Source organism: Danio rerio, chromosome 4 (genome assembly GCF_052040795.2).
Source record: "Danio rerio strain M-AB ecotype USA chromosome 4, GRCz13ab, whole genome shotgun sequence".
Lineage (NCBI taxonomy): Eukaryota > Metazoa > Chordata > Actinopteri > Cypriniformes > Danionidae > Danio > Danio rerio.
Window position 1 is genome coordinate 62,620,601 of NC_141024.2, and position 15,971 is coordinate 62,636,571.

The window sequence follows — 15,971 nt, forward strand, 5'->3', positions numbered from 1 at the left end:
TTGCAAGAGAACATTCGAGGTTACTAAAGTAACCCTTCGTTCCCCGAGGAGGGGAACGGAAGCACTATAAGTGGATTTGATGTTCTAAATCCACGTATGGGAGGATTCGGTTCAGAAGCTGCTCGACTGAAAGAGTAATGAACGGGTCAATGAAAGCAATGAATTGGCAGCGCAAGCTTACGCAGGTGTGCTGCATCGCCAATTAACTGAGCATATAAGCACACCTAGCGCCAGCAAACGCTATCCTTTTTAAGCTGAAGAGACTTTTAACAGCTAAGGGACAGTCATTATGGCGACGGAGTATAGTGCTTCCGTTCCCCTTCTCGGGGAACGAAGGGTTACTTTAGTAACCTCGAACGTTCCCCTTCGGGGGGAACTTCGCAGTATAAGTGGATTTGATGTTCTAAATCCACGTATGGGAGCCCATTGAAAGCGCCATAATGCCATAATTGCATCTTACCAAAACCCACCATGAGAGGGCAGTCAGGCAAGCGTGACGCACCCAAATCATGGGAGGCGCTGTCCTCCAACGTGCCCTTGGCCCTAACTTATCCCCACTTCAAAAGAAGCTTTACGGAATAGGTATATTTTTTTGGGAGTCGCTAGCGTCTAGATAATTTCTAGGAATATACGAGAGTATGTTGGGAAGCATGCCATCCCAGTAGGGAGGACGCTGCGGAGACCATCCGCACCCAATAGGGAGACAAATGGAGTTACATATGGACTAACCCTGAGAAGGGGGAGTGCACATAAGAAGGTGGTTAGCGGATAGGGAAGGCACAGGTCCACCCAAGGGGGGAAACTTAACCGTGGCGGAAAAGCATATGGGGATTACCAGCGGGGATCGGCCATAGCAGGCACCTGTACCCAAAAACGCGGGCTGACCAGCGGGCAGACCTAACGTAGTGTGCCAGCGAGTGACTCCTCCGCTAAGTCAGTGCTGGGGGCCTCGGAGGAATCTGCAGGGCTCACCGAATGGGGAACTTTACTGACAGACAGGAGGGTGCACATCTCTTCGTGTTAGGGAAAAAAGGCACCGCAAGCGTGCTACAACACCCACCGAGTTGTTTCCTCAATCACCAAAGGTCCCTAACACCCTTGAGGTAACCACGCGAAAATGCCTCCAGGTCCCCGACCCTCTTAATGGAGGCCTTCAGGTCTTCAGGTACAGAAATCTTAAGGATACTGAGTCGAGCTGCTCGAAGGGATCAAATCGCAAGCTCGTGAGAACGAGGGCGAGATCCCAAGAGGGCGTGAGAGGGGGGGCGAGTTGGATTAATTCGCCTAACGCCTCTGAGGAACCGGATGATGAGGTTATGCTTTCCCACGGTGCCGCCAGCCACCGCATCATGGTGAGCGGAGATGGCGGTTACGTAAACCTTGAGAGTGGAGGGCGACAGCCTGCTATCCAGCTTCTCTTGAAGGAAAGAGAGCACAACACTGATCTGGCAAGATCGGGGGTCTTCTCTGCGAGAGACACACCATTCAGTGAATAGACTCCACTTCAGGGCGTAGGCGCGCCTCGTGGAGGGGGCTCTAGCCTGAGTGATGGTAACGACCACCGCGGGCGGCAGGTTACCTAAGTCTTCCTCGCGTCTATGGACCACACATGGAGGTTCCAGAGATCGGGGCGAGGGTGCCAGACGGTGCCTTGTCCCTGAGAAAGTAGGTCCTCTCTCAAAGGGATCTGCCATGGGAGGGTCGTCGCGAGGAGGGAGAGCTCTGATATCCAGGTCCGGTTGGGCCAGAGGGGCGCAACTAACAGAACCTGTTCCTCGTCCTCTCTGACCTTGCACAGTAACTGCACGATCAGGCTCACTGGGGGAAACGCATACTTGCGTATGCCCCGAGGCCAGCTGTGGGCCAGTGCATCCGTGCCGAGAGAGCCCTCGGTCAGGGAATAAAACAACTAGCAATGAGCGTTCTCGGGGGAAGCAAACAGATCGATCTGGGCCTCCCCGAATCGCGCCCATATCAGCTGGACAGACTCGGGGTGGAGTCTCCATTCTCCAGAGTGAATCTGCTGCCGTGAGAGCACATCGGCTGCACGGTTGAGCATACCTGGGATGTGAATGGCGCGCAGCGACTTCAGCCACGGGTGACTCCAGAGGAGCAGACGGCAGGCGAGCTGAGACATGCGGCGAGTCCAGCACCGGAGAAAAACGGCGGAGAGCAAGGAACACTGCCAACAGCTCTAGGCGATCGATATGCCAATGCAGCTGGGCACCTACCCACAGGCCCGCAGCTGCATGCCTGCGACACACGGCTGCCCAGCCTGTGCTGGAAGCATCTGTTGAGACAACAACGTGACTGGACGCCTGTCCCAGAGGCACACCGGCCTGCAGGAATGAGGGGTCGTTCCAGGGGCTGAGGGTGTGGCGACACAGCGCAGTAACAGAGACTGATCATTAACCATTGAAAACAGAGCCGGATAACTCATCCATTTAAAGCTCATGTCATGGTCTGCATCATCTTTTCATCACTCAGCATTATTGATTTCTCTAATGTTTGATATTTTGCTTATACAATCAGTAATGATAATATAGCTGCAAGCAGCAATTAAGGGGCCAAGCACTTTTGACCAAAAGGTGGCGCTTTCTGGGAGTCCAATGACATGCGTTATAAGTGAATAAGGTAGGCTAAATTGTCTGTTGTGTATATGTGTGGATGAGAGTGTATGGATGTTTCCCAGTACTGGGTTGCAGTTGAAGGAAAATGAGAGCAAGTTAGTTTGCCTCAGCAACTGGCTGAAAGATGAGAAAGCTCAGTAGATTTGAAAAGTTACGTGCAAACAAAAAGACCAGTTTCAGTGCAACATGTTATTGTAGTTAGGCTTGGTAGGGCAACTAGATTAAAAAATGGAGGTAAATGTAAAAGATTGTTCTTTTGGTTTGATTCAAAAGTTTATTGAAAATATTTTTTCCACACAAACACACAACAGTTATTTTTTCCAACAGATGACTCAAACTTTGCGTGATAAAAATGTGGTAGGCCACTGTTATGATTTTACTACATTTATTGCTTACTGTTCAATTGAATACTGTAAATTGTGCATCCTGGTTAAAAGGAATGCCAGAGGAAGCGGTGGGACATAGCAAAAACTAATATTACGGTGTGTAGAATGTTTCAGCTTGATTTAAACCACAATTATTTGGCTGTATTAATAAACAGACATAATATGAAAATTATGTATCTGTGTTCTATTTTTTATCTTTTGGTATGCATTTCAGGAAAAAAATGGTTACGATTCAGGTGTAGTTGCAAATAGTGAAAAATCCTGATTAATCCACTGAAAATTCTGATTAATCTGATTAAAAATTTTAATCATTTGACAGCCCTATGCAAGACGATTGTTTGGTATAATTTAAGTTTTTGATAGTAACTACATCAAATAAATGATGTATTTTGTGTCAATGTGTACATGTTATTATATGTGTTGGTTCTTGAAGTAGGCTATTTTTACCTTTTGTGCTGTGAAGTGCAAAAAGAAAAATAATAGTAGCTATGGCCTTGGCCTATTTTAGGTGGGCTTTAGTCCCTTTATATTTCTACTTATCTGATTGCTCCTCGGGCTCCTTGCCTCAAATACAAAGCTTCCTTCAGCAAAAATGCAACTCTTTAAATGTCACAAACATTTAGCTATTTTTATGTCAAAATGAACTGTCAATATAAAACACATTACAGTGCATGTGGCATTGACTATAGCCTAGAATATAGCCTATGGTTTGCACAGAAAGGATTAAACATATTAAAAGAACACTGACAGAGGTAAAAACACCATGTGTTGTCTTGTTTTTAAAGAAAAAGTTCATAAATTATGCTTTAGATTGTGAAATATGTGAATTAGCCTGTAGGTTTTAAAAAAAAATGTCATTTAACTAGAAAAGTGGTTGTTATATATATATATATATATATATATATATATATATATATATATATATATATATATATATATATATATATATATATATATATATATATAGGCTTATTTATTTATTTAATGTCATAAGGAGCTGAGCCCCCCTAAAATGAAAATTGTAAAATTGTCCCTTATAGTAGCTACTATAGGTGTTCAAAGTGTTTGTTTACAGCTTTAGTTGAAGTTTGAACATTTAATGGTTAAAAGCAGTTTAGGTCTACATGCTAGATGAATCTTCTAAGGGAAACTGGATTGGAAAAAAGAATATAGAGTAATAGAAAAATAGTACAAAAGGGGGTAGTAATACAACAAACAGGATGCCAGCTGCCGTTAAAACCTAAAGAAGAAGATGCGCACAGCGCAGACGCAGACGTCGACGCGTATATGTGGTGAGCCAATAGGAGGGCGCGATGGTGGCTTTGAACGATCCTGGTAAAGGTATAAGTGTTTGAAGTTGCGGTTGGCGTTGGAGTTTCGATCGTCGTTGGACTTGAGGAGAAGAAAGTACAACATCGGCAACATTATGAGACCTTAGTGCGGTATGTTTTTATACTATAAGTCTTGTTTCGGTGGTGGCAAAATGTTGTGTAATGTATATTTGAAATAACAATGTTTGAGACCTTGTTGTGAATGTGTAATTAATGGATGTTGCCGTGTTCCTTGCTGTTCCTTCCTGTTTTGCGAGTTATGTGTAGCTAATTGAAATTTTAAACCGCTGGTTTATCCAGCAGTTGTATAGGAGCGACGTACAGTGTAAAATGGCGTGTAGTTGTATAGTACAGAATTATTTGCAATGGTGCATGTTGTAGTTTAGCTGAAGAAGCCATTGCAAATGGCGACCTATAAGAATAACGTGCTGGCAATGGAGGGATATGGGCAAGATATGATGTGTGTTCGTATGTTCCACAGAGTAATGGCTGAGTCAAAGAGAAAGTGTTTGGAAGTAGGGGGTTGCGTACATGACGTGTCTGAAGTGCTACAAGGAAAATCGAGCAATGTGCGTTATTTTACGGCCTTGCCGCAGGAGGCCAACCACAACAGCAGAGTCGTTGAGTTTGACGTGCAAAAGCACAACAGTTTTCAGTGTGCTGCAAGAGACCGGTGAGTAGCTTTTAAAGGATCATTCAGCAAAACAGAAAATTGTAGTAAAGTTTTTATTTATTTATTTATTCATTATTGTTTAATTACTCTTAAGTGGTTCTAAATCTTTATTATATTTTTTTCTGTTAAAGAGAAAATAATATTTAAAATGTTAGAACCATATAGCCATTTACTTTCGTAGTTGGAGAATAAAGTGAATGGTTACTATCTGGTAAATGTTTATTTTTATTTATTTTTTTTTCATTTGCTTAAGTCAAATAGGTTTGTGCCAAGGGGATAAGTAACCGTTGACAATGTGTAGTTTTTCGTTTTTAAGGGCAATTGTTTTCAGGTTTGGTTTTTGTGGATTTATGTACAATTGTTTTTTTTTTTTTTTTGTAATTTTTGCATTTAGTAAAAAAATTGCATGATTGTTTTAATTTTTATTGTTTTAGTGGTACATGCAAGTCTGTAAGAATAGAAAAGTCTGTGTGTAAACAACATTTGAAGTGCAGTAAAAAAGTGTTACAATATAGTTGTAATTGAAAAAGTGTTGTTCAATGGGTTTAAAAGTGATTAAATGTCATAATTTTAAAAGGAATATTTATAGTTTAAAAAAATAATAATAATCTTGTGGCATAGAAAAGTTGAATATTTGTAACCATTAATCCATCTGTTATAATTATGTTTGGAGCTTCATCTGGATGGGGAAAAAGGAAAGGCAATGAACAATGTTTTTTTTTGTCTTTTTAAATGTTGCCAAGATTGTCACATGGTCATTTGTCGTTCTATATTAAAGTGCTAGGTCTTATCGAGGAAAGAGGGTACACAGTGCATTTTCAGTGATAACAATAACTGAAGATGTTGCGTTTTCTGCAGCTCACCAGTCAAGTTTTCTTTTGTGGAGCATCCCCCCTCAAAACAACACAACAACACCAATGATTTGTTGGTCAAGTCTGGGACAAAGGTGTCTGTTCTCCGGCGACTGAAATTTGCATGAGAAGATGGCTTGACTTTGAAAGACATACAGCGAGATGTCAGAGAGTACCAGGGGTAGGTAAAAAAAAAAAAAAAAAAAGTTTAAAAGGATGCTAGTATGGGTAACTGCAGCCTGGACAAATGGACGTGGTAAAAGGTAGGGGCGTGGCAAAAGGTTTTTCATTGGTCAAAAGTTTTTTCCGGTAGAGGCGTGGCAAAAGGTTTTTTATTGGTCAGGTTTTCTTTTCGGTCAAATGTGTTGGCCAATCAGCAATCACCAAACGCTTGCACAATGGCGTCGGTAAAGACGTGATGTTGACTGCTGTAAACAGACCTGTATTAAGATTTACAATTAAAACAGTTTGGTAATATGTTTAGGTGTCCGTTTTGTGTGAATATTTTGAGAGCTTTACACATGATACACACTCATCTGCAAAGTCACAAACCTCGCACAGTTTATCACGAATGTAAGTACTAGTTATTTTGCGGTATGCATTTTAATAGGCTATAATTTGTTTGGGTCATATGTGATGACGTGAACAGTGATCTCTCATAGAAATCTGACACATGCCAATGTGTATGTGCAAATTAGCCTACATTCATGTTTATTTTACATCTAAAACTTGTCATTTATGAACATGCATTTAGAAATATAGCAAATATGTTCACTTAGAGAAAAAAAGTGCACTAAAATCATAGTATAAAATATAGGCTAGGAACATGCATGTACATATTTGTAATTCCAATGGTTGAAAACATAAGTGGACTTTTTTTGCAACATTTCACAATATTTGTTGCATATATGACACATTTTATGCAAGTAAAATCCAAATATGAATTTGTATGTCAACAAGTAATTTCATATTTTTCATCTATGCATAAGGGATGTTACTTTTTTGTTACATTTGAAACTTCTTATTTTAAACATGCTTTACTTTAAATGATTTTAGTACATGACTTTTTGATGATGATTCTTGCAGATTTATCATTTATATTTTATATTTGTTTACATGTTTATATACATTTTATAACATTACCTAGGACATTCCAATGTAGTGTTTCTCCAATAACTGTGAAGTCTTTGCTCATGGTAAGTTTTACAATGTACAATGACAACTGCATAATTTTAGAACTAAATAACATCTTTTACTTTTAGCCTTGTACATTGCTCCTGAGGTTGGGTTTGATTATTCTGAGATGAGTCTTTGCTCAACACTTTGTCAGCCAGTATAAAAGAAGAATTTTAGCATTGTAGTAATTGTCTTTTTATTTAAAACTGGCTATATGACTTGCATAAGGAGATTGTGGTGTGAGTTCTTGCAAGGTACTGGAAAATTTCTTAGAGATTTTGGTCCATATTTACATGATAGCATTACGCAAGTTTCTGCAGAATCTCCTGTTCCACCACATCCCAAAGGTGCTATATTGGATTGAGATCTGACTATATATATATATATATATATATATATATATATATATATATATATATATATATATATATATATATATATATATATATAACTGTATGTGAGCATTACGATATTTAAAATGTCTCAAACACTGCTTTTCAATTTACAACTACCAATGTAGCAGAAATCACTTTTTTAAAGTAAATTTTTCCACTAGGTGGCAGCACAATACCATTTATTGTGGATTGCTGCACTTGTAGGCTTGTTTTTTATTCTTAGTTTAAAGACACTGAAATTGCAGTGCAATCAAATTTACTAATTATTTAATCAAACTTACAACCTAATTAATTTACACATTATACTTTCCCAGTTATTACATTCCATCATAGTTGTGCTTTAGTGTCATCCTAAATGATGGGACTTAAATAGCACAAGTGTCACAAAGGCTCTTAAATGCTTAAAACCTGCCAATCAGCTTGTGTTTGTAATTATCAAATATATGTGTGTATGTGTATATACATACACATTTCATTTTATATTTACAAAATATGTATACATGCATTTCCCTTCAGCTATGGATCCCAGAGAAGGTCTTAGTGATGTATGTTTAAATTTATTTTATTTTTTCAATTTATTTTATAGTTTTTTTTTTTTAGTTTTCATTTTTACAGTTGTCATTTATTATTTTGTGTGTGTGTGTGTGTGTGTTTTGTCTTTAGTCTTTAGTCTTTAATTCAGCTACCATCAGACCTGTTCTGAAAGGTTCGTTTAGATCAGGGGTTTTCAAAGTGTGAGGCGGGCCTCCCCTGGGGGGCGCCAGAGCATGTCAGGGGAGGCGCGGGAAAAAATGTTATATAATAAAAATATAATTATTAAGTTTAATAATTATATGTATTTTTTAGTATATTTAAACTTTTGAATTAAACAACGCTAAAAAAAAATAATATGTCAAAAATAAGAAAACCTTTTTTACCCAGAAGGCCATAGCTGTGAATTCGCTTCTGTTTGGCAAGCCCGCCAATACTGGTATTCAAAGCCTTCAGGTTCAGGGCTTAAACCCAAAAGACGACGATATGATGATCAGTATTTGAGTTTAGGATTTACGTGGACCGGACCAGCTGATGAACCACGACTTTTATGTGTGGTTTGTCAAGATATTTTGGCTAATGACAGCATGAGACCCGCTAAACTTCTACTGTTTTGACTGGGATGGACAGTTATTGGATCTGTTCTATTCATTTTGAACCATCATCCTAGTTTTAAAAACTTTATATTTAAAAATACCTTTTACTCTGTAAATAATTGCACTTTCATGCAAATGATGATACAAGTGAGTTAACAGTCTGACATCTGTCTGTGTCTTTATATATATACTGTGTATATACTGTGTGTGTGTGTGCGCATGTGTGTTTGGGAGGAGGGGGGGCGCCAATGGATAAGTTGTGTCAAAAGGGAGGCCCACTGTCTTAAGACTTTGAAAAACCCTGGTTTAGATGTTTATGATGAAGGGGATGGAGCATTCCTCACTGTTACTTGGTCAAATATAGAGTGGAGTTCAAGCTCTCCAGATGTTAATCCTGTGGTTGGCTCTACAAAAACACCATTGGATACTGTGGCAATGGGAGGAAAAGAGATGTACAGAGCATTCAGACAAGAGTTTAATGGCTTCTGCTCTATGCACTGCTACTACATGATGAATGGATGGATTTGTACTTAATGGATTGTTGTGAACTGACGGATGTATGAATTTTTAGTCAGTGTAAGGCATATTTTTTAAGAGATTGTTTTATTTGTTTTTTGATAATTAAACTGAAATGTTTAATGAACTTGTGTCTGTGTTCTAATTAAACTGATTAATATCACTTAACATAAGTTTATTATTGAGTTAACTTTGTTATAAATCTGTGATATTTGAACAATATATATTTACCTGACATAAAATGTATTTTTTCAAAATCTTTTTTATTTAAATTATTTTAGGCAATCATTTCAGTGACACAGTTGGGAAACAACTAAGTCACAATTTAAAATAGTATTAAATAAAATGCTTTTCTAAGTAGTGCATTTATAATAGCCAGTAAAAAAAAAAAAACACATATCATTTGTCTAATGATATTTAAGCATTTGTATCCTTAAGAATGCTGATTTAGCAATTATTTTAATGAAACTTGTGATTACATTTAATTCATTCTTTATTCTTAACACCAGTAGCATAAAGTAGAATGATCCACCCTTAAGCTAAACAAGCAGCTTAAGTAATATGTTATTCTAATTGGCCAACGCATTTGACCGGAAATAAAACCTTTGACCAATGAAAAACCTTTTGCCACGCCCCTACCGGAAAAAACTTCCGACCAGTTACCCCCTACTCGCTGCGTGCGGTATGAAAGCTCTAATCTGTTAACATGGATGCCGAAAACACAGGCGCTGCTCACGCGCCGCTGATGCTTGCGGTGTGAAACAGACGTTAGCTGACATCTAATGAGAGAGAAAAGACAGTTTTGAGCAATCCAGAACAGTTAATGCTTGTTTACTAGATTAAAACATAAATTAAACATAACATTAACCTCAATAACATAATTTTATTGTAATCTTTTTACTCAAGCCCGTCCTAAAACATATAAAACAGAGTTGAAATGCATTTTCAAAGTAATGCTGTTACAGTCAACAATAGTTTTAGATCTTTCAGGGGTTAACTGCATCCATCAAAGTATTATTTGAAACCCCCATTTATGTTACATATATATTATTAAAAATATATATATCCAACCATAAAGCTGCTTGTTTGCACAGACTTACATGGCACATTTTTATTCAGACATGTGTCTGTTATTTTTACAGCCAAAACCAAGCTCATGGTGAGGGCTAAACCAAGATAGCAGTGCAGTCACACAGAATCGTATCTTCTAAGACAAAACATAAGCTATTCTTTATTCCCATAATGTTACTGTCAGTTTCTGTGCTTAGTTTTTGCTACTAGCCCCTCAATATTTAGATTTTAGCTTTTCAATGACCATTAAATGCCAAAGGAATACTTTTTTTTTTCTTAAAATCAGTTCTAAAATAATTTTATACCCGAGAGCTTAGCTGAGCCATTTACTGCATTCTGCTCTCACCTATTTCTTTTTATATCAGAGTTCAACACCAAAAGCAAGAAGAAATTGAGAGGGCAATCTTACCAACAGTGCTTGGCTTCTGCTTGATGAATCTGCAAACCATCCCAAGAAGTGCAAACTGTCCAGACCGGTCCAATCCAGTTAGGGTCATAATTTTCTTGGGATTGCTCCTGGTGCATCATTGATCAATCGACCTCACCCTGATATTTCTAGGTATCTTGTCTGACTTTTGTGGCCACTACTATCTATATGGAGCTCTATTATAATGTTATATGTTATTTTTATTCAATTATTTCTTTCCCTAATAATCTGACCTACACTATTCTTATGGCATGCCTTTTTGTCTGTGATGTAGTTAGATATCAGTGGTGGAACTTTATTACACTCTGGGGTTAATTTAGTCCACTACTAAATAAAAACCAGTCCAAGTTTTATCCCCGAGAATGTCTTAAAACACACCCATCAACTGAGTATTTTAACTCTGGGTGAAGGACGAGGTACACCCCTTAACTACTGTTACACTTATAACTTATCACTATAGGTGTACCGCAAAAATGCACCAGCTCGCTAAGGGATTCCACACAAATCTACCACAAATTACTGTGAATCCACCGGTGCCTTTCATTCACGTCTGAATGAGAAACCAACACTTTCATTCACAGCTGAATGAGAAACCAACACTTTCATTCACGGCTGAATGAGAAACCATCACTTTCATTTACGTCTAAATGAGAAACCAACACTTTCATTCACGTCTGAATGAAAAAACCAGCAGCGTTCCGTTACTACCCACTACTTCACAGACAATCCCTAGTCTATAATTTTTAAATCTTCCTACCTTAATTTTGTTGATTGATCAATGGTGTTACCAGTAAACAAGTGCCTGCATCCTCCACCAAAACTCTAGGGATAGTTTACAGTTTAACCCAAAGAATGACCAGTCTGGTAGATGAAGAAGAGCCGGAGTCAGAGATTTAAATAAATAAATCAAGTTTACTGAAGATAGTTTGCAGTTTTATTCGCAGAAGCCAGCTTCAACACTCGCAATGAGTTCCTAGGCCGCTCTGCTTACAATCACCAATCAATAACAATTATACTCTCACATAACGTCATTAATTGTGTCATACATATTTGGTGTTCTAACCTGATTGGTTAAAACACAGATAAACTAGGAACATTTCTACGTGGGGTTTGTGCGTACAATTCTGAACAATATCTAAACATAAATGTCAGACATCCTTTAGACTGATTAGAGCTGACTCCAGACCTGTGAAATGGATCAACAATCAAATAGAACACACACACACAAAGTATAATCTGTTTCTTATCCAAGGCTGACTGTACTGTAAGCCGTCTTTATCGAACTGGTTAAAAACTGGTATAATCTACATTCAGGCAGTTAAATTCTTACTACACAAAGTCTATCTTGAATAAAAAGTAGAATAACTTTAAAAGATTTAACCGTAAAAATGGCAAAATCACTTTAGACATTTTAGACAGTATTGACTCCTAGAAATAACAATAGAAACAGTTGTTTCCAGTCCTCAGCTCTCAGTTCCACTCAAGGTCTCCATGACCTCTGACCTAGTTTGCTGGCTCCTGAAAATAGGTATAAAGAGACAGGCAAATGCACTGAACATTCTTATATTAAGCAATGTGTTAACTTATTCATTAATTAAAATCAATTCACAGTTAAATACTGAGAAACAGGATGATGAAAAGGATAAACGTTGGTCCATGATGAGATGGACTGGAAAACAGAAATCCGAATCCTTCATAGGAGACATTAAATAGATCAATGATAACTGCAGAAGGTCTTTCTGCTGTTGTGGCAATGAATTGCCACAAGTCAACAATTGAAAAGATTCCTTCCATGCCTTAGAAGCGTGACTTGATCAGTACTTATCTACACAGCATGCTGGCATCAAAGATCCTGTTTCTCATATCGAATCCCTAGTCTTCCACACTTTAGGAAACGTAAACATTCAGGACGTGCCATTAGCACAGCCTGCACTAAAATGTGGTTGGAGATTATTGATGGCAACACCAATGTCACCTTGAAAAACCTGCCGTGACCCAGATTCGAACCGGGGTTGCTGCGGCCACAATGCAGAGTACTAACCACTATACGATCACGGCGAGCTACGGGACAGCCGTTGTAGCTCTTGTGTGGCATGTTCCTCCCTGTGATATGCCCCCTTTCTGTTCAGTGAGAACACACTGTTGTTTTTCTCCTCCTACCAGCACAACGCTTTTCCCAAGAAACAATGGAAATGCAAACAATTGATGACTGCTGCAATTTTAAAAAGTTACAGGACGTAGTTGGCAGGGTTCGAACCTGCGCAGGGAGACCCCAACGGATTTCAAGTCCATCGCCTTAACCACTCGGCCACGACTACAAGATTGTCTGAAATGCCATGTCTTCATGACTAGTACACGTACTGTGCATCCAGATAAAACTTTCATCAAGTGATAGCTCAACGGCAAAAGCTGTGGCTCCACAAAATGAGTCTTACACGGCTGAACACGGACTTGAACCCTGGACCCTCAGATTAAAAGTCTGATGCTCTACTGACTGAGCTATCCGGGCTCTACAACAGCAATTTACAAGTAGGCAAAGTTTACGGTTGTGGTCGGCGCAGACCTTTACAGAACTCTAAAGTTTACCGTGAGATGAGGTTTAAGCTTATGGTTGGTGTGGATGTTGCTAAAACAGGACAGGTTACTTTGATGTTGGGTTTATGGTTGTTGTAGATGTAGACATCAGTACAACACAATAGTTTGGACTCCATGTCATGTAGGAGACATTAAATAGATCAATGATAACTGCAGAAGGTCTTTCTGCTGTTGTGGCAATGAATGGTCAGTCAACAATTGAAAAGATTCCTTCCATGCCTTAGAAGCGTGACTTGATCACTACTTATCTACACAGCATGCTGGCATCAAAGATCCTGTTTTTCATATCGAATCCTTAGTCTTCCACACTTTAGGAAACGTAAACATTCAGGACGTGCCATTAGCACAGCCTGCACTAAAAGGTGGCTGGAGATTACGGATGGCAACACAGAGTGCAACGCCAATGTCACCTTGAAAAACTTGCCGTGACCCGGATTCAAACCGAGGTTGCTGCGGCCACAACGCAGAGTACTAACCACTATACGATCATGGCAAGCTACGAGACAGCGTTTGTGGCCGTTTTGTGGTATGTTCCTGCCTGTGATATGCCCCTTTCTGTTCAGTGAGAACACGCTGTTGTTTTTCTCCTCCTACCAGCACAACGCTTTTCCCAGGAAACAATGGAAATGCAAACAATTGATGACTGCTGCAATTTTAAAAAGAGAGAGGACGTAGTCAGCAGGATTCGAACCTGCGCGGGGAGACCCCAATGGATTTCAAGTCCATCGCCTTAACCACTCGGCCACGACTACAAGATTGTCTGAAATGCCATGTCTTCATGACTAGTACACGTATTGTGCATCCAGATGAAACTTTCATCAAGTGATAGCTCAACGGCAAAAGCTGTGGCTCCACAAAATGAGCCTCACAAACCCAAACATGGGCTTGAACCCTGTACCCTCAGATTAAAAGTCTGATGCTCTACTGACTGAGCTATCCAAGCTCTACAATAGTAATTTACAAGTAGGCAAGGTTTAGTGTTGTGGTCAGCGCAGACCTTTACAGAACACTCCAGTTTACCGTGAGATGGGGTTTTAAGCTTATGGTTGGTGTGGATGTTGCTAAAACACGACAGGTTACTTTAAGGTTGGGTTTATGGTTGTTGTAGATGTAGACATTAGTACAACACAATAGTTTGAACTCCATGTCATGTAGGAGACATTAAAGAGATCAATGATAACTGCAGAAGGTCTTTCTGCTGTTTTGGCAATGAATGGACACTCAACAATTGAGAAGCGTGACTTAGATCAGTACTTATCTACACAGCATGCTGCCTTCAACGTATCCTATTTCTCTTATATCTAATCCCTAGTCTTCCACACTTTAGGAAACGTAAACATTCAGGAAGTGCCATTACCACAGCCTGCACTAAAAGGAGGTTGGAGATTACGGATGGCAACACAGAGTGCAATGCCAATGTCACCTTGAAAAACCTGCCGTGACCCGGAGTTGCTGCGGCCACAACGCAGAGTACTAACCACTATACGATCACGACGAGCTACGGGAAAGCCACTGGGCCTTCACTCTCTGTCATATGTCTTTAAAAACGGAAGGCCCCCAGAGCAGTCAGTTAGCATGCGCTGCCATTTTATCTTTGGTGCTTTTCCCTTCCAGCACAACCCTTTTCCCAAGAAAGAATGGAGTTACAAACAATCATGGAATGTCGCAAACTAAATCCTGCGCACTGCCTGGACGTAGTCGGCAGGGTTCGAACCTGCGCGGGGAGACCCCAATGGATTTCGAGTCCATCGCCTTAACCACTCGGCCACGACTACAAGACTGCTTGGCCTTCCATGTCCTCTTGTCTAGTACACTTGTTGTGCATGCAGATAAATCTTTCGGCAAGCGACAGCTCAACGGCATAAGCTGTGGCTCCACAAAAAGAGCCTTACACGCCCAAACAGGGACTTGATCCCTGGACCCTCACATTAAAAGTGTGATGCTCTACCGACTGAGCTATCCGGGCTCCATGGCTTGGCTTTACAAGCAGGCAAAGTGTAGGGTTGTGGTCGGCGCAGACCTTTACAGCACACAAAAGTTTACCGTGAGGTGGGGTTTAGGTTTATGGTTGGTGTAGATGTTGCTAAAACACAACAGTTTACTGTGAGGTTTTGGTTAATGGTTGTTGTAGGTGTAGACATCAGTACAACACAATAGTTTGGACTCCATGTCATGTAGGAGACAATAAATAGATTGATGACAACTGCAGAAGGTCTATCTGTAGTTGTGGCAATGAATGGAGACTTAACAATTGAAAAGATTCCTTCCATGCCTTAGAAGCGTGACTTGATCAATGCTTATCTACACAGTATGCTGGCATCAAAGGTCCTGTTGCTCATATCGAATCCTAAATACATGAGAATGGGAAAAATAAATGTTTTACCAGAAAAAATCTAATTTAAAGAGGAGAAAATCGATATGAAAATTTTAGGTATAAGGGCTGGTAAAAATGAAAATGAAACAAGGAATTTAGTGTGGGAGGAAGATAAAGATATTTTTTTAAATAAATGAGGGGAAATACAAGAATATATATTATGGATGAAACCCAAAGAGAATATGATGAATAAAGTTCCAGAATTCTATAAAAAGGTTATCAAAGCATGGGGAGATTTTAGAAAGCATATTGATTGTACTTTTAGTAAAGAAGAGATTTTAAAGCAGCCGCTGTTTTTAAATGAATACATTAAAGAAGGGAATAACACTATTTTTTATAAGAAATGGTTTAATGCAAGAATAAAGCAAATTAAAGATATTTTATATGAAGTGATACCTGGTTATGTACAGGCGCAAGTA

At 39.3% G+C, this 15,971-nt stretch overlaps 1 protein-coding gene and 3 non-coding genes across 4 annotated transcripts in view; all 4 read right to left on the reverse strand.

Moving 5' to 3' along the window:
• znf1117 (zinc finger protein 1117) overlaps positions 1 to 15,971 on the reverse strand; it is a gene marked incomplete in the record, with an annotated part of 481,533 nt that overhangs the window by 428,923 nt on the left and 36,639 nt on the right.
• Positions 12,820 to 12,901, reverse strand: trnas-uga (transfer RNA serine (anticodon UGA)). Its single transcript has one exon. It is a non-coding gene; the product is annotated as a tRNA-Ser (tRNA).
• trnas-uga (transfer RNA serine (anticodon UGA)) lies at positions 13,849 to 13,930 on the reverse strand. The gene has a single exon. It is a non-coding gene; the product is annotated as a tRNA-Ser (tRNA).
• On the reverse strand, positions 14,872 to 14,953 carry trnas-cga (transfer RNA serine (anticodon CGA)). The gene has a single exon. It is a non-coding gene; the product is annotated as a tRNA-Ser (tRNA).